This window comes from Sander lucioperca, chromosome 17 (genome assembly GCF_008315115.2).
Source record: "Sander lucioperca isolate FBNREF2018 chromosome 17, SLUC_FBN_1.2, whole genome shotgun sequence".
NCBI lineage: Eukaryota > Metazoa > Chordata > Actinopteri > Perciformes > Percidae > Sander > Sander lucioperca.
The window spans coordinates 9,229,842-9,242,315 of NC_050189.1; the positions used below are offsets into that span (position 1 = coordinate 9,229,842).

The 12,474-nt window shown below is 38.2% G+C and overlaps 1 long non-coding RNA gene across 1 annotated transcript in view; it reads left to right on the top strand.

The window, feature by feature from the left end:
- LOC116053115 overlaps nucleotides 1-12,474 on the top strand; it is a 41,451-nt gene that overhangs the window by 998 nt on the left and 27,979 nt on the right. The window lies entirely within an intron of this gene.

The following is a 12,474-nucleotide window of genomic DNA, read 5'->3' on the forward strand; positions in this document are numbered from 1 at the left end:
TGATGATGTTGCTGCACCTGCCAGATGTGTCAGTTTTCTTTTTTGGCTGCTGTGCCAGGCTGTTATAAATACTGTTGTCAGGACTGGATGTAGTGATTAGGGGCCCTAATAGCGATTCTATAGATAGATCCTTTTCACTAACTGAGAAGTTATTTACATGTAGTTATTTACCTTTTACCCTCTGCTTCCCTGTCATGGTTGCCTCGTCCCCTGCTCTTGAATGCAATTTTCTTCTTCCGGTATTATTTCATTAGCGTGGCCATTGTTTCCATGAGGGTCAGAGGAAAAGGAGAGTAGGCTACTGGTGCCATCATCTTCTAACATTTGAGTGTTAGTGCTGCTAGTGGTTTCAGTGGGTGCAACAAAAAAGGAGTTTGCATTTGGGAGTTTTGCAATGAAGGCTTTATTTTCCCTTAAATTTTCTCTTGGAAAGCGCACTGGGATACCTGTGTGTCAGTGTTTGGTGCTGTCAAGAATACTGTGTGACCTCCTAACACTTGTTAGTTAGAAACAGATGCATAATTCAGTTAGGCTATATTTAAACATCAGTATTATATCTATATCCTTTTGGGCCTCTCAAGGGTCCTGGACACTGTCCTACCCTGCCGTGTGTGTGTGTGTGTGTGTGTGTGTGTGTGTGTGTGTGTGTGTGTGTGTGTAAATGAGTAGTTATAAATAGGCAGAGAGTGTTTAAAACGTGTATCTAACATCAGGTGCATGTCAAAGTAAATCACAGTGTTTTATTCTCTGAGGAATAAAGCCACGTGTGCGGCATATGGCAAGCGAAAAAGAAAAAAGGTGGCTCTGATCGTATGTTAAAGAACGAAAGGATTCATTATTTGGCCCGTAGCTCGTTGGTACGTCGGGGAGAGAAAGAAGCAGGTGAGTAGAGGTCGACCGATATGGTTTTTCTCTGGCCGATGCCGATCTTTAGAAATCAGGGTCAGCCGATGGCCGATGGCTGATATTTTGGCCGATATTTGGCTGATATGTGCTTGTTTTTAAACCTCTATTTGAAAGATAAAATGTAACACTAATATACACAGAATTTCTCAACAAAAACATTTATTGAACACTTCACCAATCTACACTGTATAGGCTACTTCAATTAAAAATGTAAAAACATGCCTACTGTATATTGTATAAATAATGTATGAAAAATATATTAAATAAACGAAACAGGTAGGAAGAAAATAAACTGTCAAATAAACCTTTCAATGAAAAAATAAAGTTTAGTGCAGCATTTATTAAACTTCTGAGAATACAAATCTGCAAGCTTCACAGAAAGTGACATGTTATTATTAATCTCAACACTATTTTTCTCCTAACTCCTGTTGAATCACATAAGACTAGGGCTATCTAAAGTCAGTTCTTGTTCACCTTGTTTGTTATGAAGGACTAAAAATGACAGAAGGAAAAATAAATAAATAAATAAAAGTATAAATAAATGCAGAAATATAGTGAAAATAAATACATTTTGGAAATATAAATAGCTATTTCTGTATTTTTACATGTATTTATTTATGCATTTCTATATGTATTTTATGTATTTATACATTTATTTATATATTTATGTATTTATTTATTTTTCCTTCTGTCATTTTTAGTCCTTCATAGTTTGTTAGATCATTGTTCATTTGTTGAAGTGTTTTATCAGTGTTTGGGGGGTCCTACTGTTAAATGTCCTGTTGACCCATAGACTGTATATATTAATGGACAGAGCATGAGTGACGTCACCCATTGGTTTGTGGAGATCAGTTATCCGTCGTCGAGTTTGCGTTTATGGGCGCAGCCATCCTGGTTGCGGATGTGACGTTTTTAGACGAGAGGGCGGAGTGAGGGAGGAGCCATAGACTATTGGGCGGTGTCTGACTGTTTTTTTTTTTTTGGAGTTGGCAACGCTGCTTACACTCTACGTTACCTTACACACGTTCACTGGCAATCTGGATGCAACTGCTGCTGAAAGCTAGCATACATAATTCGAGGTAAGATATAGCTTCGCTAGGTTTTAAATATATCTTTGTCCAATAGTTATATTACATATAAGATGAGTCACATTGTAAAGTAAATGTATCTGAAGTTACCATGTAAATTGTCTGTAACGTTAGCTAGCCACTGGTAAAACATGCTAACGTTAATTTTCTGCAAATCGAAGTTTACGTTGCCCTAATTTAAACGTAGTGTCAGCGAAATGCAAAACGGGGATTGTTAATGCTTATCATTATCTAACACTAAGTATTAGCAGATGTATAACCAAGTTTCTTAGAACGTTTGGTTAACTGTAATAACCATAATGCACTGATAATGTCTTGCTACTGTTTGCTCCATCAGTCTATGGTTGGCGCATTTAGCCTTTACATGCTTTTAAGAGCTAACGTTAGCAGAAATAAGCTCATTTAACTAAATTAAAGTTACACTAAAGAACAATAGACTGTTGTTGATTCATCTGTATTCTCCCCCGATAATTAATGAAGTACAGTTACATGCTAGTGTGCATATATATTTAACTATGAGGGGCTCAAATGGAAATTGATGACTCTTTCTTTCAGAAATAGGAGTGTGGAGAGACACGATGGCATGTGCACCCACCCAATACCTCAGAAGTAAGTCCATCTTCTCTGGCATCACCCAGAGATGCAGGTGGAGGGCTGTTAACAATCCGGGGAAGATCGACAAGGCTCGCAAGGTTTTTTTTTTCCACTGTGCATTACAGACAACCAAAAGACTGTCACACTATGCTCACTTTAATTGTAAAGGCAGCTTTTATTTCTTTACCCAGGCATTTGGACTTGACTGAACAGAGTGCTGCACAAGTGTTTTAAGCTTTATATGTTAAGCTATATTTTTATATTGTGGTTTGTAATGTCAACCATTTCTACTGTAATTAACAATGTGACACTAGTGATTCAACTACCTTTTTTTTCATATGCAGACATGTCTTACCTTGACCCACAGCAGTGTTTTATGTGTGGAATGTACACCGGATTGTAAAAGGTGAACTACATTATTTAATTCATCAATTTAACCCCTAACCCTAACATAATCTTAAAAATATTGCCAGTGTTATTTGTGGTTTATGTAGTTTTTGAAGTTAATGCCCATTTCAATGTGAAATAAAGGTCTTTCTAAAGCTACATTTGTTTTTCTGAAGCAACTATAGGAACATACACAATATTGTAGTCATACAAGAAGACATTGGTAATTTGATAAAATTTGTAATTGATTAAAAGTCTATTTTGGCTTTAATCAACAAAAATATGATTTCTGAAATGTTACCATACTTGAATGTTGACAAAGAAGGATCAGGGAAATGTAGTTTGTGCTTTTCTTTTGTGTCTTTATGTACTTGTCAATTTTAATCACCATGAAAACACTTCACCAAAATCCTTTTAGATTAATTTATAGACATATTTATTTTGACATACATAGTCAAGTGTTTAGTAGGTAATTGAAAATGCACTAGGTGCTGTTTAATCTGTGTAAGGTTATTGCAAATTCATTATAACAAAAGTATTATCACAAATTGTTGGTTGATTGTGGTAGATGAGAGGCAGCTGGAACCCAGACTCCCACACTCTGGACTCCAGTCCTGCAATACGAGACAGACAGAGAGAGGGAGGGAGGAGAGACAGACAGACAGAGAGAGGGAGGGAGGGAGGAGAGACAGACAGACAGAGAGAGGGAGGGAGGAGAGACAGAGAAGCTACCTAGGAGCAGCAGGCCTAACAGTAACACAAGAGGACACATCTATTACAGGACTCACATTTTGAACCTCTAAATACCAATGACTGCTAAAATGCTAAAAGTTGGTCTGTCCTTTCAGCAGAAGAAGCTGAACCGAAAATGATTTTCTGGCATCGTTATAATCAGAACACATTTGAGAACTTTGGATGTGGTCAATGCAATCTGTTTTCCACAACAAGATGAATGGCACCAAATACGCTGCTCTATACACCAGGTCTTCTCTCTGGCTCTGGTCATTCAGTTTTCAGTGTGGACACCTTTGTAAAAGACAAACATGTAGTTAAGGCATGGTAGATCACAATGATTTATATTAATATATGAGCTTGTACATGAAGGCATGCTTCAGTTGAGGACATGCAGTATTAAGTAAACATACTCCTACATGTCAAATTTATCTTTGACAATGTGTATTGTACGCAACACTTTTTTAGTGATATGTACATTTTAGTAATAAACAGAATTTGTAAATATAGATTGTAACATGTATGTGACTCATCTTAAAACAGACTATGTGCTGACAGAAGGTCTTCAAATAGATTAGCAGACACAACTACAGTAAGTGGAAGAAAGACCTCAGTGTAACAGCATCAACAACAGTGGTTAATAACTCCTGCAGCATGCTTGTTAGGTACATTAACAGTCTGAAATAATGTATTTAGAATTTTGAGAAAAGAAAAGAATATTGAACCTGGTGCTTTATACATTTGGCTGCAGAACTGAAGATTTTTGAAGATAGAACACTTATGTAACTTTACAATAATATATATATTTTTTCATGTGCGACATTTTATTGCAAAAACGGATATTCTGGCCTACTGCCCCGTCCGTCGACGCGCTCCAGCGCGGCTTTGTCCGAGGTGAGGGTGACGGTGATGCTGTGTGGGTGTCTGTGCCTGTCCTTCGGGCGCCTCCGGGTAACGTTGCCCAACTCTCGGGCGGGGTACATATATTTCAGTATATTCAAGTAAAAGCATCTCCGCTTGTCCCGTGCGAATGCCCCACACAAAACTCAGATGTGAGGGGGTACTTCCTAAATCACACGCGGTCCCAAAATGATTCTAATCCCGTGCGAATAGGGTTTATATGAATTTGCACTATAACGTTAGCTATATCAGGCTTTGACTTTAAGCTAACATTACCATTATATGCGCATCGATTAGCAATAACATCACATATGGTTAAAAACAGATTACCGGCGAGACCGTTGTGCATACCTACTGTATACGACTGTAACGTTAAATATATTAATTTTAATCCGTTTATACGGTCTGGTCTGCATAACGTTATTAGTTAGCCCGCTAGCTTGGTTAGCAAGGTGCAATCTAGCTAGCTAACTGATATTCATTGGGATGCTAACGAAAAACGGTATTAAAACAAAATGTAACGTTACTTACCGGAAAAACTGAACTGCCGACTCCTTTGAGTGTCTTGTCGTACAACCGAACGTTGAACAAGACATTATTAGGCGACCAACTGTCACAGTCACGAAGACGAAAGCTGGTCAACCCCCAAAGTGAAGTTTACGTGCCATGGATAAGCTTTGCTAAACCTCTGTCATGATTGACAGGCCGCGAACTGTCAATCACATCATAGCCACGCCCTAAAACATCCCCGCTTTATCGCCGATTTTAAAATCAACGAGACCATAATTCAAAAAATTAACATCATTCTGTGTTGCAGAAGACTTAAAACTAGCGATTGAGAATATAAACTCTTAATTGAAATGTTTACTGAGGTAATAAATCAAGTGAGAAGTGGGTCATTTCGCCATAGACTTCTATAGAAATGGACCTCCTTTTTGCAACCGCACGTTTCGCCCCCTGCTGGAATTCAGATAGAATGCAGGTTTAAGGCACTTCCGCATTTGCCGCATTTTGCTGAACCGGATGCGCTGTCCACTAATATATACAGTCTATGTGTTGACCTCATTAGGATCTTATCTGAGCAGATTTCTGTCATTCAAACAACTGTTAGTTGTAATTTAATACAGCCAATTTAATAAAATTAAGGGTTTTATTCGTGCTCAAATCCATAGATGCAGTTAATGGATACAGGCACGGAGAACTGAAGGCTCTGTTAGCGACGATTAGCTCCGTTAGCGGTTAGCTTCGTTAGCGGTTAGCTAGCTCCAGTTAGCTCCGTTATAGGAGTGGATGAGACTGCCATGGACAGGGGTAACAACCAGACTCTGATAAATGATATTCGGGGAGCTTCCACAGCGGTGTGGCCGCGGTGTTTTGTACGGTTTTATTAGTACAGTTAATCCCAAGGCAAGAACAACAGCAACATGCTACTGCTAACGATAGCGTCTGAACCTGAAGTGACTGTGCAAGACACACTGCGCAAGAATTCACGAGGGGAGGGGCTGGAGGCAGCTGGTCTGGGTACGCTGTAAAAAATGTCGCCTATTCATGTTTTTAACACTAGGCTGCCCGCAGATGCGCCTGCTTATTAATCGGCTTGATATTGGCCGATGCCGATTATGTAAAAAAAATGCCAAAAATCGGCCTCTACAGGTGAGTCGCAGTAGAAGTCAACAGAGTGAATGTTTACGTCTGCATTTATGGTAATGATCTGATACTGTAATAAAGCTACAGGCTGAATTCAACTTGTTAGCAAACTGAATTGAATCCAAATGAAAATAGTTTCAACACTGTGCCCAGTGAAACTGAACATGCTGCACTTTTGTTTTAAAAAAAAAAGAAAAGAGAAAGATGAAGGAATAAACGCCACAACAATGACAGACCACGCTGTTTCTGTTCAGAACGCGCTGTTACAGCGTTGAGTCAGAGACAATCCTAACGCACCACACAAGAATTACAATCCTTAAAACTAAATACAATATTAACTCTCATTGGACAAGAAAGAATACATACATTACCCTGACATTAAACATTACAACCAAGTGGATATTATTTAATGAAGTAACGCTAATAGAATATAGCAGCAATTTCTACAGTCAAGCTCTGTACCCGACTGACGACCTCCCATGGCTTAAAATGAAAATTACAGTTACATTTTTAAAATTTTAAAACAATTTTTTTTTAATTTTTGTACTTTATTAATCCTGCAAGGGGAAATTACAATGTGTGTAACCATTTATCCAGCTAATTTAAATAGCTCAAGTTACTGTATTGTGTAAATAATTAACTCCATGTAATATTTTATGTGGCGTTTTCTTTTGCGGGGGAACAAATGTTCCACCAAAAGTTCCTTTCCGATACTATTTTGCAGAGCCACCATCGCTGCATCCATAGCTTAGCGAGACGATTCTGATTGGTTTAAAGAAATGCAAACATTTTTTTTTCTATCCTAGAACGTATGTGTGGTGTAGCCAGACTTTACTCTACAATGCAATGGAGTGTAGAACCTGGCAATGCGAGACTAGATTGCTCCTAAACCTGAATCCGTAAATTTATATCAAATTTTGTTTATTAGGATAAACCCCTTGAGATGTACCATCTCGTTTTCGAGGGGGTCCCAACATATAACAAATTGTTACCTTTATATGGATTATAACTTTTATTGCATTTTAACTGGTTATTGTGCTCACTCATTTTAGCGTGTGACAGTTATATATAAGTGATGCTAATAGAATATAGCAGCAATTTCTACAGTCAAAAATTGCAGATAAAGGTTTTTAAACCAAATACTACTAACAGAAAATGTTTCAGGAGTAATGTGACTCGGAATTGGGGAGAATTTAACAACACTGGCAGCCAAGATGACATATTTTACTGCCGTTAGCGTGTTGTTACATGCGACAATGTTAACACCGCAATGGCTTAAAGGACAATTCCGGCGCAAAATGAACCTAAGGGTTAATAACAGATGTGTACCCACTCTGTCGCTCTCTGGGACATGTTTTCATGCTAATCTAATGTGTTTGTAGCTTGAAACAAGCTAGCGCGGACCGCCGATTAGCTTACAACGCTAGTATTTGGGGCACAGGGAAAGTAAAAACAAATCGCTATTTTGTACCACTAAAAAGGCTCAAAATATCACCAAACTTCAACGGTAGCATAATGAGGGTCCCTAAATGTTAACCGAAGCATTGAGAACTTTGTAAGTGTACAGACAGTTTATTGACAAGATACATTATAAAGACACTCACGTTCATGTTTACATGCGGCCGCCATCTTGAAAGCCACTCATGACTTACAGCTGGCGATGCATACTAAAGTCAAAAGCAATTTGCTCAATATATCTGAAATAATCGCACCGATGTAAAACGTAACATGTCTAGTGTACTTACTCGGTGGATAACTTTCCATCTGGTCCCTCCGGTCTGGGTCGCCGTCTCCAATTTATTTTCGGGACATGGAAAAAAGTTTCAAGTACAGCCCTGTTTATCAGAAAGGGGAAATCTTAAGACTGTACAAAACACTGTGTCTCTTGGGCATCGCGACGCAACAGGTCTCACTCCATGCAACACAGACACTCCTTTTCGGTGGCCATAGCGTCACAATGTCCGCAGGTACACCACCAGTTTCCCGGAGTACGAGGCTGTGTTGCGGCATTGACTACCGGTAGCTCTCTCTCTCTCGTAGCCCTTTCACGGAGCTCCCGCAACTCTTCGTTCAATAAACTGTCTGTACACTTACAAAGTTCTCAATGCTTTGGTTTACATGTAGGGACCCTCATTATGCTACCGTTGAAGTTTGGTGATATTTTGAGCCTTTTTAGTGGTATAAATAGCGATTTGTTTTTACTTTCCCTGTGCCCCAAATACTAGCGTTGTAAGCTAACCAGCGGTCCACGCTAGCTTGTTTCAAGCTACAAACACATTAGATTAGCATGAAAACATAAAAAAAAAACACTCCATTCCTGCCTACTTGGAGCAGATGACCAATCATAGAAGGCCAGCTTAGAGTTGCGTAACACTAAGCCGAGAGTAGAAAAAACGGTTGAAACCAGAGCATTCAGAACAGTTGGAAATCTGAACGTTTTAGCTCACGGGGAATTGTCTGAAATACATTTACCTCATTATTTTGGCCACATTTAACATGAAAATCATTGTAGACATCAACATTGTAGATATGACAGAAAATACACTTTTATAGTCTAATTGATTAACCAATTTATCAAACAAATAGGATATTTCTCAAGAACTGGAAACAGGGTATATTAAACTGTCTGTTGAAGGGCTTGTTTGTTGGACTGTGAAAATGGATTTGACCCTGGGATTTTAGTTGCTACTTGGAAAATAGTCAGTCCCTGTTTTGGTTCCCTACATTTGTAATATTTACGGCTGCACGATATGAGGAAAATATGTAATTGTGATTTTGACTGATATTGCGATATGATTCACAATTTTGAAGGGAATGATCATTTTTGTGTCATTATTCTCATTTTCATTGAAAAATATTAAAATGAAAATGATTAAAGTGCGTGGATCTGTACCAAACAAAGATGTTTACTTTAGTCTGTAGGATACGATTTGTAGTCTGGGATGTCTCTGCAGCACTACACACATATTTAACACATATTGCGTCCTCCTGTGATTTGGATATTGCACTAATCCATATTGTGATTCTGATAAAATTGTGATAAATTGAGCAGCCCTAGTAATGATACATGAAAATTATTCAGTTTTGTTGAATTGAAAAATTAATGAATTCTCCTTGTGATATTCTGCTCCACCTTTGTTTGTGTTATGTTGTTTGAGTTGAGTAACAGTGTTGTGATTGGGTGTTGTAGTTTGGTTTCCTTAATTATTGGAAAGATCAACACATTAATCAACAATGGAAACAATCAGTAGATACAGGCCTAATATTTTACCGTATAAAAGTCTATTAGCGGTACGTTTTGATAAATCGCAAGCATGAATTATTAATTTGCACCCTCAAATTATGCACTTTTTTTGTCTTGGAATAATAATTTGAGTGCATGAATTAATAGAAAAGAAAATAGTTTATCACGCCTTGTCAATCTGAGCAGAACAGGTAGTTCCAATGCACTACCTTTAATCAAACTGTAGGTGTCGCCCTGTCATTGGATGTAACAGCAGTGTTTGTTTCACCTTCTACTGAACTGACCAACAGCCAAATTTTTTTTTGTGTGTGTGTGAGATCCATCAGCCTTTTTTCTCCTTTCAACAATGAAATCCACACTTATTATATATTATATTTGTGTGTGTGTGGACATGTGTGTCTCATGGCTGGACATACATGTGACTGGTTTGTGTGTGTGTTTATCTAGTGAATTGAATAACATTTATTCATCTTTAAAATATGTATTTTGTCTGAATTTGTCAGCTTGGGTTTGTATGAGCACAAATACAATGTGTGTGTGAGGATGTGTTTATTTGTTGAATAATTCACAACTGGGTGTTTATAGAAGACTCTGTGGCCCCAGAGCTCCAATAACACAGGACAAATAATGTGACACACACACACAAACGCATACACTCTTTATCAGCCTTTTCAGGGTTGACAGTTTATTTGGACAATATGGACGGTGGAAATTGGATGTAGAGAGACAAAATGTGGACGAGCACACACATTTGTTAACTATTGAGACCCTTCAGTGGCTTCATATGTCCCATATCTTCACCCTTTTTCATCATCCCTGTGAGGACACCGACTGTGACAGTGTTGTAGACGGTGGTCGGTTGGTGATGGAGCTGAGAGAAACAGTCTCCTCTAATCTGTAGAAAATGAAACCGATGTTTGAATGGAAATATTGATTCTTTCTCCCGTGTGTGTGTGTGTGTGCACGCTCTCTAACTAGTAAATTATATACACACATACTACACACACACAACTTTACAGTAACAGAAATACAGTATACTTAGGCTTGTCATAACATTCAACAGGTTGAGCCATATTTTGTGCAGCATAATAACAGATAGTATTTAAACGTAGCCATTACACATAAATAATCAGCATTGACTAAATGGTTTAACAACATAATAAGAACCGTCGGCTGAAAGTCTGCACAATCCTCAAAATTTGTAATTTTAGTTACAGAAAATGGCTTTACATTTTTTTTAATCTGCATCTAAATATACACGGTGACAGACAGTCTTGCAAACGTTTGTGTAATGCCTAAATTCCTAGGGCTATAAGGACAAAGCCAGATTGAGTTATGGCTCTTTAATAAATTCTATATATAATATTACTATTATGGATGGATGGGGATGGTGATGGCGCAGTGGATATGACCCATGCCTTTGGTGTGGGAGACCTCGGTTCGATTCCCACTGCGATACATCAACCAATGTGTCCCTGAGCAAGACACTTAACCCCTTTTGCTCCAGAGGCGTGCGACCTCTGACATACATAGCAATTGTAAATCGCTTTGGATAAAAGTGTCAGCTAAATGACATGTAATGTAATACTATTAATTAATGCTATTAATAAATTCTTATAAATCCTGCAGGACGTGCAGGAATGCTATTCTGTTCATGTATTGTCAAGAGTTATTACAAATAGGGCATGACAGGACATTTTTCAACCAATTATAGGAAAATTGTGTATAAAAAGAGTATATCATTCAACTTGGTTATGTATTAATTCAGTGAAAATTGGAGTGACTTACAGACCTGATGCAAAAAACTGCTCAGCAAAAAATGCCAAATCATGCAATTTGTTAAAGGCAGAAATTAGGGCTGCAGCTCTAATCGGTTAATCGGATAAGAAATTTGTTTTATTAAAGAGAAATGAGATTTTTCATATATTATTTATTTTTTGATATATTATCTGTCAAAACTAAACCCATTTATTGCATCCAAGTTCCATTTTACATTCTGGGTTATTAAAAAAAAACATTTTCTAACTGAAGATTAGTGTCTCCACTCTCCTGGCGAAAGTAGTCTCCTAGCGGCGGGGAGTGAGGCAAAGGGGTGCGCTGCTTCTTGTCTCATTTGTGGCCCCATATCACTGTCATAATTCGCAGAGACGGACCTTCAGTTAGTGGCTGTAGCAGCTCGAGAGATCCAGCGCCAGGGGTCACAGCAGGCTGGTTCTAACCTGTTTAACCTTAGTCAGGACGTATAGTTATATGAAGTAAACGAACGAGAATTTTTTGTAATCAATCAGGTTACATTTTTCAGAACACATTTTTTTTTTAATTTCTCATTCCAAACTTTAGAAACTTGTTTCTACACCAGCGGTTAGGGTTGGGCATCGTTTTAATTTGAACAATTCTGATTCCAATTCCGATTCTTCCTTTCACTTCCAGTTCTTATCAAATCTTGATTCCGATTCTTTGAGGGGTGGAGTTGAAACGGGTCACATGCTTATTTTGCAGATAAGAGGAACATTTTATTTTGATTCAATGGTGATTTACAGTTTTACCGGACTTTTTCAACATAAAATAAAGCCACACAACACAAAAAGCGCCTGGAAGTACGGCGGCCACTACTGAAACCAACACATGTGCGCGTTAATTTTGGAACCGATGATCGGATCCGAAACCACATTTTCCAAACGATTCCATTTAAAAAGCGATTCTATTGGAATCGTAATTTTTGAAACGATTCCAAGTCGGAACCGGTTCTCGATGCCCAATCCTACCGATGGTAAGCATAGCAGCTTCATTATAATACGCTCTTACAAAAGCTCCGTTGTAAGCAATGTCTTGGATGTTGACGTACCAACTACTTCAGAGTTATTTACATCAACACTTTCAAGCTGTAGCAGCAAAATGTCATCCTGCTCCCTGGCTTCTTCTGATGTGACCTGAACATGACACTAAGGAAGAAGACAGTGAAAGGGGAAAAAAAGG